Genomic DNA, 16,574 nt, shown 5'->3' with positions numbered 1-16,574 from the left:
TGTAGCACCTTAGAGACTAACAATTTTCCACTGAATCCATCCGATGAAGTGAGCTTATGCGCAAATAAATTTGTTAGTCTCTAAGGTGCCACAAGTACTCCTTTTCTTTTTCCTTTATATCATGTAATTGTAAAATAAATTGAAAACCCCCCAAACCTCCCCCCAATTTGAGAAACACTGATATAGTCTAGAGAGCAATATAAACAAGTCACTGTGTGTATGAAGTTTTAGTTGGCACTGACTTCGCTTGTGCTGTTCATATAGCCTGTTTTAAAACTAGGCAAATCTCTAGATGAGTCGATGTGGCCCCGGAGAACCTCTGTGGACCCCTGGTTGAGAACCACTGCTCTGTCCCAAACACCCTGAACTGGTCATTAAATGAGTGGGCCGGGTGGCTTTTTATCTATCATTCTTAAGCACTTTTAGGGCCACCCCTACATTACCCTAGTATCTGAGCATCTCCACAATCTTGTATTTATCCTCATAACACCCCTGGGAGGCCAGGTAGGGCTGTAATCCCCTTTGTACAGTTGGAGAAATTGAGGCACAGGGAAGCTAAATTACTTACCCATGGTCACCGGGAGGGGGGGGGCGCTGTGGCAGAGCCGGGAATTAAACCCAGTTCTCGAGCTCCAGACTAGTGTCCTAACCACTGCACCAGCTGTCTTTGAGGATGGCTGTTTTCTCAGCAAGCTATTTGAGAGTAAAGTAGGATGAGGTTGCTCTGGATCTACACGTGCATTTTATGGATCAACAACTGGTCAAGAGCAGCACGGGAAGAGGGTCTCGACAGTTAACTACAGGTCGAGTTCAGTGGGAATCCTGCAGGATTTGCACACACAAGGTCTCAAAGTGCGTGTTGGGGGGTGGTAGGTACCATTCAAGGTGCCCAAAGTATTCGGCGCTGATGCGTTTCCGTTTGTTGCTCGAAATCATCCAGCCAAGGTTTCACACAAACAATTTCCCACCGTTGCTGTCTCCACCTTGTTTCCGGTGTGATGGGTTGCCCACTCTGTGCCCCAAGTGGAGGGGTAACGAAGAGGTGGGGAAAGTTGTGATCACACCAGCACTGCAGAGAGACACTGTGGGGAAGCAGGCTGGTTCGCAGGCTCTGGGAAAAACAGGGATTCTGGACCCCTCTTGTGAGCCAAGTTCAGGAGGAGGCAGACAAGTTTAGCCCTATCAAGGAAGATGGCCGTGCAATGCATTGTCCTGTGCATGCTCCACATCTCTCTCTAGTGGCTGGTCCACACACGCGTCTGCTACAGCTCCCACCTAGGAGATTTCGGTAACTGTTGTGCTGAAGGTTGCAAGTTCAAATCCTGCTGCTCGGCAGCACGAGCACAGAGCCAGTTATTCATAGATTCATAGATACTAAGGTCAGAAGGGACCATTCTGATCATCTAGTCTGACCTCCTGCACAGCGCAGGCCACAGAATCTCACCCACCCACTCCTATGAAAAACCTCACCTATGTCTGAGCTATTGAAGTCCTTAAATCATGGTTTAAAGACTTCAAGGAGCAGAGAAGCCTCCCTCAAGTCAACCATGCCCCATGCTACAGAGGAAGGCGAAAAACCTCCAGGGCCTCTCCAATCTGCCCTGGAGGAAAATTCCTTCCCGACCCCAAATATGGTGATCAGCTAAACCCTGAGCATATGGGCAAGATTCACTAGCCAGATACTACAGAAAATTCTTTCCTGGGTAACTCAGATCCCATCCATCTAATATCCCATCTCAGGGAATTTGGCCTATTTACCCTGAATATTTAAAGATCAATTACTTACCAAAATTCCATTATCCCATCATACCATCTCCTCCATAAACTTATCAAGTAGAATCTTAAAACCAGATAGATCTTTTGCCCCCACTGCTTCCCTTGGGAGGCTATTCCAAAACTTCACTCCTCTGATGGTTAAAAACCTTCGTCTGATTTCAAGTCTAAACTTCCTGGTGGCCAGTTTATACCCATTTGTTCTTGTGTCCACATTGGTGCTGAACTGAAATAATTCCTCTCCCTCTCCTGTATTTATCCCTCTGATATATTTATCCTGCAGAGAGGAGTGTGGCACGGCTCTGAGCATGGACGACACACATCTTCTCCGCGCGGAATGGTCCCATGAGCACAGAGAGCCCTGAAGACCACCAGACTACAACCAGTCACTGTCTATCTTCAGGACTCATCTGGGCCCCAGCACTGTAGTGTCCCAGAGGGGCTAAGTGACATGCTCATGGTTACACAGGGAGTCTGTGGCAGAGCGTGAAATTAAACTCAGCTCTCCGGAGTCCTGATTCAGGGCCTGAAGCACAAGGCCAGCTCTCCATCCTACTGGCTCATCCCTACGCTAAGGCCAAGCGCCTTCCCGATCGCCATCAGCAGCCCGGCTCGTGCAGGCTGCAAGGGCTTTTCCCTGGAACTGCCATCTGCTAGATCCAGCACAGGAGCCTCTTTAGGCACCCACCTCCCCTCCCCGTTCACCAACCATATTCCCCAGGCGGCCTCCCCAGTCCCATGTGGCGTATGAGAGCCATGAGGCCAAAATTCATTATGTGCAAGCCAGGCCCCTCTTGACCGGAGGCCGAGTGTGAAACGCAAGGTCAAGTGGGCAGCGGGGAACAGAAACCCAGGTCCCCCGCGGATGGAAGCTTTGACAGCAGGTCGCTCTCCCCAAGACACAGCACGTGGGAGAGGAATGCAAGCAGGGATGGGAAAAGGGGTCTCTTGTTAGGACGCACAGCTGCCTCAGAGATTCCAACCCAACCCGCATGTGTGGGACGGGGGCGGAAGGGGGAGAGGTTTACTGGTTTGCAGTGCCCTCGTGTGGCCAGAAAAGAGACTGGATCCTCCACAGATAAAAACAGCAGGACACACACATGCACCAGAGTCCTGAATGTCATTGGAGGATCAAGATCTTCCGTTCTTGAGTTCGGGTCCAAGTAGAAAATAACTTGCAAACTGCTGGAATCTAGCAGGGCTGGAGTGGATGACGGGTGACCCTTATTGAGCTAAAGGGGTTGCAAATCTCTCAGACTAGCATCTAGGTAAAGGTATTTGAAATCAAAAGCCCTGCGTCGTTAAAGCAGCATTCAAAAAGCGTGAGTCAGGCCCCAAACTATCAGGTCAGCAGACTGACTTAAAAACCAGGATTTTTTTTTTAAACAAATCATACATTTGGGATTCTTTCTTGGCCTTCTGGTGTCTGAGCCAAGAATTCACGTTTTTAAGATTTCTCTGAACCATGAAGACTAGAAACTTACTTTGTATTTGAAAGCCAAGATTTGCACCTAAATCAGGGACTCTAGGACTTTGAGAAAAACTGCAAATATTACAAGAAAAGCATGAGCGTTAGCAACGATGTTTAAGACCAATTTTCTTCCCCCCACCCACCTCCAACCCATTTTATTCTCACACACACGCACTTCAAGCTGACGGGCTCGGTATCAGGGATAGGTCACCTAGCATTTACAGAGGGCACATATTATACATTAAATAGATTGATATAGGTCCTGCACTCTTGGATTACTCCCTTTCCTGCTCCATTTTTCACCTGCTCGCCTGAGCCAAACAACTCAACCTAATCACGTCAGCATCTGAGCTGCATTTTGAAACCGGCAGCATTCCGGTGGCTTTGAAATTCTTTGGGTGTTCACACAGTATCCCTGCAGGATCCCTCCACCTGGCACACATGAAAGCATTTATTTTTGCAAATCCCCCCGTCCTGCCCCTGTAGTGAGGCAGGGAACAGTCATTCTCCCCATTTTGCAGGTGGGGGAAACTGAGGCACAAAGGGATGGCGTGACTTGCCCAGTGTCCCACAAGGGAGCATGACAGAGCTGGGGTTTGAATTTTGAGGTCTAGAACCCCAGTCCAGTGACTTATTCACAAGATCAACCTCTAGTCCAGTGTCACCCAAACTGTTCTTAAAAAAACTGGGAAAAATAAAGACTCTGCCTGCCACACAATCTCAGTTTTAATAAATAGGTTCCAGGCCTAGAACACGCCACCATGTGTTGCAGCCCACTGGGTAGAGCACTGGACTGGGAGTCAGGATGCCTGGGTTTTATTTATAGCTCTGCTGCTGACTTCCAGTGTGACCTTGGGCAAGTCACTACCCTACCTGTGCCTCAGTCTCCCCCTCTGTAAAACGGGGGGATAACAACACTGATCTTCTGTGACAAAAACCTGAAGAGCTGGGGATGAAAAGCACTAGGTCAGAGTTATGTATTATTATTAATGGCGAGTTCCATGGCTTTTTGCATCGAATGCAGCACCAATCATCCATTTGAGAGGACAATTCTTTTTCAAACACTTAAGCAAAGGTGGTAGCAGCTTTGGAAGGAAACAGGTCATTACAGTGGAAACCTGTCACGCAGATATAAATAGTATCTGGAGGGAGAAATGTAGGTGTGAAAATTTAAAGTGACAGACTAACTTTTGTTAACTTTAAATGCGCTCGTTATGAAATGCTGACCACAGCGCTACATGGTCACTGTGCTGAGAGCGACATCTGGTGGCTATTTCATGCTTCCACATATGGCAGGCATTACTGGGTGATTCAGAGCCCTTCCAACACCTCCATTCTCAGGGTGCATCTACACTGCATTGTACACCCAGGTCTGTGGGGCCCGGGCTTGGGGACATGGTGTTTCCATGCCCGTGGCTTGAGCATCCACCCTACATTGTAAAGCTTGGGTTTATAATTGCAGGACCCAGATCTCGCAGTCGGGTCCCGAGTACTTGCTGTCCAACGTCCGACTGACTTGTGTGTGGATGGAAGAGGGGCTTGGGCTCAAACCCGAGTCAGAGCTTGGGCTTAGTGTGAATGTAGATATACCCTCAGTGTCTGGAAATGGATCCATAAATTAAGTGAGGATGGATCCACAAAGGATAGGTGCGGCCCTCATGTCTGACCATCTGCAGCCATTAACTTGGATCCTGGATGTTTTGTCCATGTTTGGTTTGTACCCAGTGCCCCAGCCCACTCTTCAGAACAAAGCAATGCCTGCTGTGGGGGGCAGATTAGGGAGTAGCTGCAAACAGCTTCCTATGGCCACAGACTGCCCATTGGCTCCCCGTTACGGTGAGCTCCGAGCCGCAGCGTCCTGATCTGGATCCAGACTCTGTAGCCCGTTCATATCTAGTACAAGTGTCTGACCTGCAAGTAGCAGCCCTGCAGCCTACCCTGTGCAAGATGGACATGACATGGCGTCAGAAGTAAAGGCACCCAGAGGAGAGCAGAAACAGAAGGAAAGCAGCAACAAAGGTTGCAGGATCACTCTCATGAACATGCCACTTTCAGCACCCCAGAGAACTTCAGCTTGACCACACCTCCAGATAGGGACTGGCTACAGAGCTTCTATTCCAGAGAGAGAGAGAGAGACACTAGAAATGTGTCTTCAGTTCACTGCTAGCTCTTGCTATTAGCAACTTGGGTAGGTTACACATGGTACCTTCTCCTGGCTAAACAGGGTATTGCAATTTAGCGTTTCATTCCATCTCCCGCTTTAAGTTTTACATTCCTACCATTTACAAATTGTGCTCTATCACACTGTCTTTAGCGCTCAGTACATCAGTCTCTGGATTATGCTGGTTTTCAGCCCTACAATGGGATCCACAACCAGGGCTCCCAGGTGCTGCCACAAAACAAACAAATAACATTAGCTGGTAGCAGTAGAAGATTGTTATCCACTGGGAACCAGCTACCAGCGAGAGGACACTTTATAAGCATGCTAGACTTTATCCAGTGTGGGTTGGCTTAGTGGCATCTCATTTCCTTTCTGCCTTTATAGACTATTCTAAACCATTCCTTGCCTGCCTTGAGCTTTCCCTCTCCCTAGCACAACCCCAGCCCCCAGTTAGCAGATACACAAGATCCCATCACAACAGGACAGTTTGCAGCCAGCCCTTGCAGCTGGGGTTGGTGCAGCTCCTCGACCATTGGTTACTTACGAAGGAAGAAGGCTTAAAGATGCCAAGGTGCCATGGGCCATCACCCTCCACAATGAGCAGGGACTCTCAGACGGGCGTTGGCTAAAGGCATACTCCAGTCAGGCATCAGCTGCTAAGAGACGTGCCAGCACCCAACCTAAAACAAAGAAGAAGACTATACATGAGGGTGTATTGAAGGAAGGGGCTGCAGAGTGAGCCTGGCCATCCCGAAGGGAGGTTATTCAAGCCTCCGTTAAAAGAAAGAGGGTGTTGAATCTGTTCCTAGCACAAGAGTCCTGGTCCAGCAGTGAGGCTCCCTGGAGCTACTTCAATAAAACATAGTAAACAAGAGTAATTTAGCACAGATTACCTTTCTCCAGCGTGTTCACTGGTCATATCTGTTCGCATGTACTGAACATTAAACAAAAAGGGGAGTGCTTTAGACAGTCTTGGAAAAACCCCTTCCCTTCTGCTCTGAGAGGCACTGCACAAGTTAGTGCAATACAGCAGGCTGCAGAGAAAGTCCCAAGGAACAGTCCACGGCTACCCTTGCTTTTACTGTAGCCCAAGTCAAGAAAAACCTTAGCAGAGATTTAAACTGCCCAGCTGCCTTGTCGACATTTTATAAGAACAGCTGCTGTCTCTCCATGTTATGGTAGCAGAGAAGTGGAAGAGGAGTAATGAACATTAGCCCTTCTCTAGCAGCTTTCCCAGAGGATCTCAAAGCACTTTACAAAAGGCAGGTCAGTCTCATAAAACATTTCACAGGTAGGGAAACTGAGGCACAGGGACTCATTCAAAGTCACTGAGTGAGTCACCGGCAGAGCCGGGAAGAGAACCTAGGAATCCTGGCACCCATTCTCCTGCTTCGGCCACTAAACCCTACTCCTTCCTCTTTCCCAGCTGTACATAAAACTGCAGCACTCACAGTTATGGCCCTTAGTGAAAGAGCAACAGGTGTTTAAAAATAACCTTGCTGGAAACTGCAAGACCAACGAGGCAGCACGCATTGATTTCCAGCCCCTACTTTAGTATTATTATTTGTATTTCAGCAGCATCCAACAGCCACTTTTCAGAAGCAAGGACTTTTGGGGCTACGCACCATACACAACACAGTCAGGAGACGCAGGCCCTGTCCGCTTTGATTTCAATGTTATGCTCAGTTTCCTTTTTCTTCTCAATCATCGCTTCACATGCATAGGTGATGGGATTTATTTTCGTATAGACATTTAACAACAACCACCCTTCACTCTTGTATAGCATTTTTCATCAGTAGATCTCAAAGCACTCTACAAAGGGGAGCAGTTTCATTATCCCCATTTTAAAGATGGAGAAACTGAGGCCAGGATTGGGGAAGTGACTTGCCCAAGGGGTCACCCAGTAGGCCAACAGCAGAGCCAGGAATAGAACCCTTGTCTCCTGAGTCCCAGCCCAGCACTCGATCCACCGAGACTTTAAAAAGCTGACTTTTTAGAAACACATATTAGGACCTCTCTAGCCCCTCGTTCAGAAAATATTCATCCTCTCCATAGCTATGACAGCCCAAAGGCACCACTTGCTTAACTGTAACATCCAAGGAGCTGCCCAGGGGCCAAGTTGAGCATGTGCATACATGATTTGCAGAATCGGGTCCTGTGTGCCAGAATTACTGCAAATGGCTAATCTGCTGCCAAACAGCAGCTGCGAAGGATGCACCATTGACTCCTTCAAAGCCTCACAACTGGAAATCTGAGATGAGACCCCGTTAGCCAGCTCTTCCTCCCCTGCTAAACAGACCCCATGACTATCAGCAAGCTAGGGATCTGGTTCCATCACAGTTAACATAAGAACAGCCATAATGGGTCAGACCAATGGTCCATCTAGCCCAGTGTCCCTGTCTTCCAACAGTGGCCAATGCCAGATGCTTCAGAGAAAATGAACAGAACAGGTGATCATCAAGTGATCCATCCCCTGTCACCCATTCCCAGCTTCCAGCAGTCAGAGGTTTAGGGACACCCAGAGCATGGGATTGTGTCCCTGGGCATCTTGGCCAATGGCTACTGATGGATCTATCCTCCATGAACTTAGCCAATTCATTTTTCTACCCAGTTATATGTTTGGCCTTTACAGCATCCTTTCTGGCAAGGAGTTCCACAGGTTGACCGTGCGTTGTGTGAAGAAGTACTCCCTTTTGTTGATTGTAACCCTGCTGCCCTATTAATTTCTTTGGGTGACCCTGGCTCTCCTGTTATGGGAAGGGGTAAATAACACTTCCCTGTTCCCTTTCTCCACCCCATTCCTGATTTTATAAACCCCCATTACATCTCCCCACCCCACGCCTTGATCGTCTCTCTTCTAAGCTGACCAGTCCCTGCCTTTTTAGTGTCTCCTTGTCTGGAAACTGTCCCGTACCCGTCACCATTCTTGTTCCACATGTGCAATGTGGATGGGAACTCGCTATGTCCACTTAGGCTTCGCCCACCTCCATCCGCTGTGCAAAAGTGGGCAAGATTTTCAAAAGTGGCTAGTGATTTCAGGGGCCCCACTTGAGACTTCTTTAAAGGGGCCTGATTCTCAGAAGGTGCTCAGCACCCACCCTCTGGAAAATCAGAGAGTTTCGAAGAGGTCTCAATTCTGGGCCCTCCCCTGAACACCTTTGAAAAGCGTGGCCTCTGTAGCTATTTTTACTTGCCCGTGGGGATATAATCATGTTAGAAACCCATGTTCTAACCTAGGGATCTACCAGGCTTACAACATGGGGTTAGCATGTGGCCCACCCATTTCCCCCCACCCAGACACGTAAAAGAAACATGTCACACCCACATGGTGTTTTTTGGAGGAGAATTCATCCTCCGTCCAAGACTTCGCAGCCTGGTGTCAAGACAGTGGTGACATGTTGTCCACACTACAGCTTTTAACTCTATTGTACCTGGGGTAGAATCACAGTGTAGACAATGGGACCTAAGTCCCATTGGCACTTAAGTCTCACTGAAAGCCTCAGTCATTTCAAAAAGGATACTTGGGTGCTTTTGAAAATGTTACCAAGAACTGTAGAGATGACCTGAAGAGGAGGTGGGATGGAATTTAAGCCGGTGGCCTCTTTTTCCCCCTCTTTAGGATAGGAAGAGAAGCATTGAAGGGTTCTTTATCTTTTTACTGTTAAGGGTTTTCTCCCTGCCTTGTTTTTTTTTTTTTTTTTTACAGTAGAAATTCAAGGCTTGTCTGAACCGGGTGCCTCTCTTGGGATTGAAGACTTAGCGCCATGACGACATCATGAGAACCAAGCCAGTGAAAGCTGAGCCATTGACAGAGGAAGACATTTGCAGTCAGACTATTGGGTGGGGGGGATGGTTTGCATCAATAGCGATTGACAAATACAAACGGCCTGTTAACATTTTGGAGAAAAGAAGTCTTTGCTAAAGAACGCCCATTATTCAATTAAAGTTAACAAACCCTCCTCAGGGATCCTCTAATGAGTTCTCCAATGAAGTCAGGAAACCAGAGGTGACATTTCTAATAGTTTTAAGGTTAAAAAATTTTTATTTATTTTTATAGTTTCAAGCTGTCAAGTTTACACCATTAAGCAAAATAAAGGGCACAAACCCAGTTAAAAACAAATCCTTCGCAGATCTCTAATTTGGCTACTAAAATGCCCAGCTAACCAGCTGCAAAGTACCTTGGGAGCAATAATACTTTAAGTGCAAACCCATCAAACATAACCTTCTGTAGTGGATCGTGCCTCTCCTTGCCAGCACACATTCAGGCATCTAGACAAGCTGAATCTTGCCTCAGTGATCCCACCTGATTCACTGTAACTTGGGGACGTCCTGTCCCCTGGCTGGAAAGGATGGGATGGCAGCAGTTAACAAGTACCGACTTTCTGCAGAAACATCTCCATTTCCCCCCCAAACTGGGGTGTTTCAATTTGGATATGCTGCTGCTGGGCCTGATGGGAGTTACAGTGCAGTTACCTAAAGGTCTCCATTCTCCTATCTGGGGCAGGGTTCCCAAGTGGACATCTCCCATAATGTACCATGGCCAGGGATTTCCATGACGCACTGCTTCTGCCTCTCCAAGGGGAGAGATCATGGGAGATGTAGTCCAACCAGGCAACCTGGCCTTTAGAGGAGAATGGAAGCATGAGGCATTTGAACTACAACTCCCATGAGGCACCACAAAATCAGATCCAAATCAAAATATGTAGAGTGTCAACTGAAGTTTTTTGGTTTCCGAATTCTTGCTAAACAAAAAAAAGTTACCATTTTTCATGAGGGGAAAAAAGAAAATTCAACCAGTGCTACTAAATACTAGGCCATGGACTGCAAGATTGGGATCACAGAGTATGCAAATGAAAGCAGTGATCAGACAGCTGTAATTACTGAGAATGGCAGGGACCAGTGAGGACAGAGCCAGGAATAGCCTTTTTCGGCAAACAGGCTATAAATGTATTGAACCTTAAGTAGTCTCCTAACCAGAGAGCTGACCTGGGCCAGTGGTCACCAGGGCTTGGCCCAGGGGCTCAGTTCCACTACCAATGTCCCACCCTGCAACATGGGCTAATCAAGATGGGCCAGACCTTTTTGCTAAAAAGAATTGGATCATCGTCCAGTCTCCGAGAAGCAGGGCACCTGCAGTAGACGCACCCTGAAAGGTGCCATTGGTTACTAATCTATGGCCTGCATGATGCTGGAATGCAGGATGGAGGATCAGAACAGTTGCTTCTTGATTTCGTGTCCAGGAATCTAAAGTTTCACTGCACTGCACTGAACCTGATCTGTAGCAAAAAGTCTTAAAAATATATAAAAGATGGGATTTCTGAATTTGATTCATGAAAATATGAGGACCGCGTGCGCACACAGACACACACCATTAGTCTGCAAATAATCACCTGTGGCTGAACCACTTGAATTTTGGACCTTCAACTTATGTATTAGATCTGATTCAGAGTAGAAGGGACATTAGCTCCTTCTATGTAAACACAGTGCCAAGAACACAGAGTGCAATCATCAGATAGAATAGAAATGATCTAGCCAGAAGCAGGGCAGTTCTGTTACCAAAACGTAGGCAAGAGGCTTTTCTTGGAGCAGAGCTAAAGCATTTAATGCCATTACCCTCTGCTTTGGATCTTAAACCAGCACCATACTATTTTAACCAAATGGAAACATGATCTTAACTAGACAAGGAGGAAAAATAGGAGTTTGCCAACATGTACAATAACCAGATTCCAGCTGTGTTTGCATCATTCTAGTCAGACCAAGAGGGAGAGATCAGTATGCTCATTCTGCCTCATCTTGGGAGCAGCAAGGGCATAGTTAGCCTATGGAACTCATTGCCCCATGATGTCATTGCAGCCAAGAGTTTAGCAGAATTCCAGAAGGGATCAGCCATCTTTATGGAGAACAAGAGCAGCCAGAGCAAAGATTTTAAAAGTAACCAAGAGTTTTGGAATGTTCCTGTATTAGGGCACAGCCAATCTCTAAGTGTCTGAAATTAGGAAGAAATCTCTCCAACCAGCAGATTAATCCATAACTGCCTACTGCAAGATTTCTTGCACCTTCTGGTATGGCGCACAAGACACTGGACTAGAGGAGCCATTGAGTTGATCTGGTATGGGAATTCTAAGATGTCCATGAGAAATATTCAACGCAGCTTTGGTATCTCTACTGCCAGTGGACAATGGATTTGGGAAGAAGGGGCAGGAGGATATGGGGATCTCAGCTGAGAGGGGAAAGGTACCAATAGGCCCACGGGTGAAAGGGGAGCAGTGGACATAGGTGGTGGGAAGAGGGGGAGTTAAGTTCAGCATTGGGATTTTCACTCTGGCATTAACAGCTCAGTCCCACAGCCACTACGCAAGCAGCCGGCTTTAAAAGCCACTATGACACTGCACTGGGGAGATACACAAAGCAGAGCTGTGCACTATCGATACTGGCAGTGTGACGAGACTGATGGGAATGAAGCCTGGGGTTGCCGAGGCCTACATCACTGCAGGCGACAGAGAGAAGAGCCTTTTGGCTTGCAGCAAATCACAAAGTCCTCACAGCTGTAATGGGCCACTAAAGGCTCCCGCAGGCCTTGCTAAGATCTGATTAAGGCAAGGAGGGAGAATTTTTAAAGGGGAAGAACTGAGCATGAAGATAATTACCATTGTTCATAGGAATCTGCTAAGGGGATCCTTCAGAGGGGCGACCCAAAGCATTGAAGATTTAACCTCCTTCCCCCTCCTTAAACCCAATCTAATTAATAAGAAGTCGGAGATGCTTTATTGCTTGGGGAAAGGGATAAGACTAAATCAAACTGGGGCATCTACGACACAGCAGAAGGGTTTGCCGTTGGATCGGCCCTTAGGAAAAAGCAGAAAGGGTAGGAAACATGGGTCCTTTAAATTTTTGGGGCCAATAAAATAAGCAGGACTCTAATCAGTTTGACTGTAAGCTCTATGGGGCAGGTAATATCTCTCTGCTGTCTGTACAGCACCCAGTGCAACTGGGATCTCTAGGTGCTACCGTAATGTAAATAAATGAGATGTTCAAGACATCCAGAACTTGTGCATTAGAACATATTGCACCAGCAAGAAGCAGAAAACACCCTTGACTGCAAACTAGAGAGGTAATGGGATAAGTCTTCAGTGATGGGTCTTACTTTCCAGGAAGTTTTGCTTCTTTTTGTTACAAAGCCCCCCAGATTTTACCTTCCACGCTCTTTTAGTGCCTTTATGTCAAATTTGGGCCCAGCAGTCCATTGGTCCCATATAAAAACTGTAAAAGCAGCCCCAGTTATGAACCTGCATTCTCAAGATAAAGGAACAGTCAGCCCTACATCTGTCTGGATATTTTTTTTTAAACCTATTGCTACTTGTAACCGTCCTCCTCCCTTCCAAGATTGTTGTGACAAAGAGCCAGGAAAAATGATTTACTTTTCCAGTTTGTTTATTTTGCACGCTTGACAGTGCTTTGAGGCTAGTCAGTTTCCCAAGGTGTTTGCATGGGTCTTTCATAGAAGTGATGGAAAAAAAGACTATTTAAACCAGCTAGGAAAATGTGATTGTAAAACCATAATTGGCAGGGAGACTTGGGGCAAATACAGCAACTGCTGCTTCCCCTGACACCTTTCAGATGGACTACCTCGCTAGTTAATTGCATCCCTTGAAGTCCTGGTGAAGCCTGTTTGAATGAGAGCAGGAGTATTTGACAAGGGACAAACCATGGTCTCACATTCCCCGTTTCAGACTGTGACCTACATTTAGGGTTCCTCACTAGGCTAAGTGCTGAGGAAGGCATCTGTATAGGAGTGAATGAACAAAGTATCGTCTACACTAGGGAGAAAATCAGACTCCAGTTCTCCCCAGTGCAATCAACAGCAGGAAGAGTCAGCAGAGAGAGTAGTCAGGGGATTTAGTTGGATTAGATGAGATACTAGGAAATCCATCTGAGCCTTGGCTATACTACAAGTTCTATCATTGCTATTTCCAGTTAAGAGTTACAGATCTGATTTTTCCCCAACATGAGACAACCTGTGGGAAGCGGGACCGCTGTTGTGTGGGATGGAAGGGCAATAGTAGTGGCCAAATAAAGTATCTTAAAAAGCATTTCAAATGTATTCCATTAGGCTAGAATTGGCAGAACAGTGGGCTGATTTTTGGTTGGCTAACGGCTCAGTTTTGGTGAACACTTGCTTAGTCCAAACCCGTGGGAGGAAATCTCTTTGGTAAGGACTCCTCATGCCCGCCAGTAAGGACTAAGATGACTCCTGAAACATGAGTCATCTCGGAAGTCCTCCAGCAAAAGGGACAATGATACGATTTGACAGTCCTAAGGTAGTGAATAAGGCACTAGGCTGGGACTAAGGGGACCAGGGTTGTATTTCAGAAGCAATAAAAGTGCTAGGTAGTAGTGTTACTTCTGACTGGGGTTAACAAACAAGCCAAAGCCTGCAGTCTTCCTCACACACCATAAAGCAACAAACAAGTGTGCAGGCCCTTTAAACATAATCATTCCCACGTCACCTTTAATTGTTCAAATCTACTGTAAGTTCTTAAGTGGGGGAGCAGTCTTGAGGTGAACACAGCTTAGACCCCAAATACAGAGTACTTTCTCCTGGGGGTATTGATAAAGGGTTCCTGAGCCTTCCCCTCAGGGCACTAGAGCAGACCTGGCACAGGTAAATGAAGATTAATTCCCAATTTGCTGCGGTTTAGGGCCCAACCCCTTTGTGAAACCGGCTTCTCCAACTGTATGCATTTGCAGCATTGTCCACAACGTGCCAGGCACTTCCCAAAGAGGGGGCCATTCCTGCTCCATCGAGCTCATGATTTAAAGAAGGTCCACAAACCCCAACCAGGACAAACCAGCAGGTCTGGGCCTTTTCATTGGCAAAGTAGGCTAGGATTGAGGGAGCCCAGGAAACAATTCCCATAACCTTAGAGCAGAGCCAGGTCAGCAGTAGGTACAATGGCGGGACAGCTTGCACTGTGGCTGCCGGTTCTGCAACCAGGAGCTCTCAATCCAGCAGTTCACACTAGTACAAAACACACAATGAAGAAAGCTCAGTTTGTTAGTAAATGCAAAACATCATGGGCAGGGAGGGGTGAAGAGAACAACTCAATAGGACAAAGTAGCTCAGTGCGCAAATTTCATCTACCTTAGAGCTTCCCTTTTGATGGAACCATCAACCCCCTCTTTCCCATAAATGCTCCATAGAAATTATGATCTAGGATGTGTCTCAATCTTATCCTCCCAAGAAGTGCCATAATCTTTGATGTCCCACCATGCGGAACAGATAAAGCCTCTCCATGAATTATCTGAAAGACCCAGACAAAACAAACCGCACACAACTCTTTCTGGCCAGAGCGGACCTTGTCTGGACTGGAATCTGCAATCAGGGTGTTAACAGGCATTTCAAACCTTCTGGTTCCCTGCCCCATTCCACTGACCAAGCCATCTTCCTCTTTAGCTACAAACATCAGAGCCTCAAAATAATGTGACATTGGGAAAAATCAGTCTCTGATCTCTCTACTTCACCCATTAGGACCATCATCAGCTACGAAGAACCCGATTCTCAGCCATGGATCCCGCCATCTTTCCTCACACAAGTTTTCCACTGAAAATTGGTGGGAATTCTGCTTGAGTAAGGAGTACAGCCTAATTTTACTCTTGATGTGCAAGGCAGAATAGCTGGGCCATAGGTAGGATTAGGGTTTCAGTTACATCCAAAAACCTTTTCAACGTCCAACAGCAAACAAAGCATGGCTGAACTGAAGATGCCCAACTGCATCTTCCTGATCCCAACCTTTAAAACATGGTATCAAAACGCCATTTAATTCTTCATAATTAGCAGCTCTCTGCCAGACTCATTCATTGGGGACATCAATCAAGTCTGAGGCAGTCACATCGGGGGTGATGGAAGGCAATGCAGATCTTTTCTGTGATGTCCCATGGCCAGGTAACAAGCAATTTGTGCGAAGTGAATGCATGCTGCTGGGAACCTGCCAAGGCTGTCCAACAATAAATGTCTTTCAGATAGAACTTCCCTCACACAGGCTTATAATTCAGCTGGTTTTTACAGCTACCAAGGGTTTTGCAGAAACAGGGAAGCAAAGGAGTCCTCAATCAGGCAATGAGACACACCAGTCTCTAAGGGTCTAGGCTGACCGATCTGCCGGCTAACCTCTACACTGCATCCCAGTAAGCTAGATTTTTAAGGCTCCCTGGTGGAAGCACTTAAATCCCAATTATCCTTAACGAGGGCTCCTGCTTTATTACTCCCTCCATTTATATCTGAGCAGGTGTGGGGGCACGGGAAACAGCTAGAGTTAACTCTTCACCCACTGCTCTCTGCGTCTATGCTGGCAAGGACATCCAGCCAAAGATAACATGGCAATTGCCATAGGGTTCTGGGCAAAACCATTCAATGTATTCATGTCTGCGGACTGTCACTTTGATTTGAAGATAAAATGTGCTAAATCCAGTTTGAACTAGTTCATCACCTTTTCCCTTCCCCTGGGCTCATTCATGGTCATGGCAGCTGCTGTAACAATCAGATTCACAACATGTGTACAGTAATCCTTTTACGGGGCTCTACCAACTCCCCCTTTCTCTAGATGAAGGGAGCAAGCATCACAATAGACCCACTGAGATCATCTCATCTGCCCCTCTGCAAATGCAGGAGACATGCCCAAGGGAGGGGAGCCTGGGTGTCAAACTGGTATCACATCATCTTACTTTTGATTCTCTCTTGCTTGGCCTGTAGGCTAAATTTTGTCCTAGAGTCCTTAACTCACCCTGCCGGCCATCTCTGCCTACACGCTTTCCAACAGCCTGCAGTGGAGACACACCAAGCCATGCTGTGATACCGAGGCTTCTCTTGGGAGCGGAGTTAAATAAGATGCTTTGGTTTCTAGACCTCCCCCCTCAAATCTTTATATTTAATCTGGTTTCTGAGGAGAACTTGCTCTGAAGACGCAGTGATCAAACTCAGGAGTTCAGGCAGAACTAATCCTTCCATTCCCTATGCTCTTCTGCAAACCGAGCTGGCAGTGCTTGTGCACAAGTCCAATGGCACGGCCTAAACCCGAGGGAGGGATCTCCTAAGGGCCACAGTGGTGGAAGACCAGTCCACGTGGTGAGGAGGGGCCTCCTCTCCATGGTGGGCAAAGGGCCCCTTTTTAA

At 47.0% G+C, this 16,574-nt stretch overlaps 1 protein-coding gene across 2 annotated transcripts in view; it reads right to left on the bottom strand.

Moving 5' to 3' along the window:
• The window catches only part of CDK12 (cyclin dependent kinase 12), a 73,892-nt gene that overhangs the window by 16,267 nt on the left and 41,051 nt on the right, over positions 1 to 16,574 (bottom strand). For both annotated transcript variants that reach the window (XR_005290382.2, XR_005290383.2), the window contains exon 14: positions 5,950 to 6,085. The gene's annotated coding sequence lies outside the window, so the exon portion shown is untranslated. The remainder of the gene's footprint in view (positions 1 to 5,949; positions 6,086 to 16,574) is intronic.

Source organism: Dermochelys coriacea, chromosome 27 (assembly GCF_009764565.3).
Source record: "Dermochelys coriacea isolate rDerCor1 chromosome 27, rDerCor1.pri.v4, whole genome shotgun sequence".
NCBI lineage: Eukaryota > Metazoa > Chordata > Testudines > Dermochelyidae > Dermochelys > Dermochelys coriacea.
The sequence above is the reverse complement of the archived record's forward strand: the minus strand, read 5'-3'. Positions and strand labels throughout refer to the sequence as shown.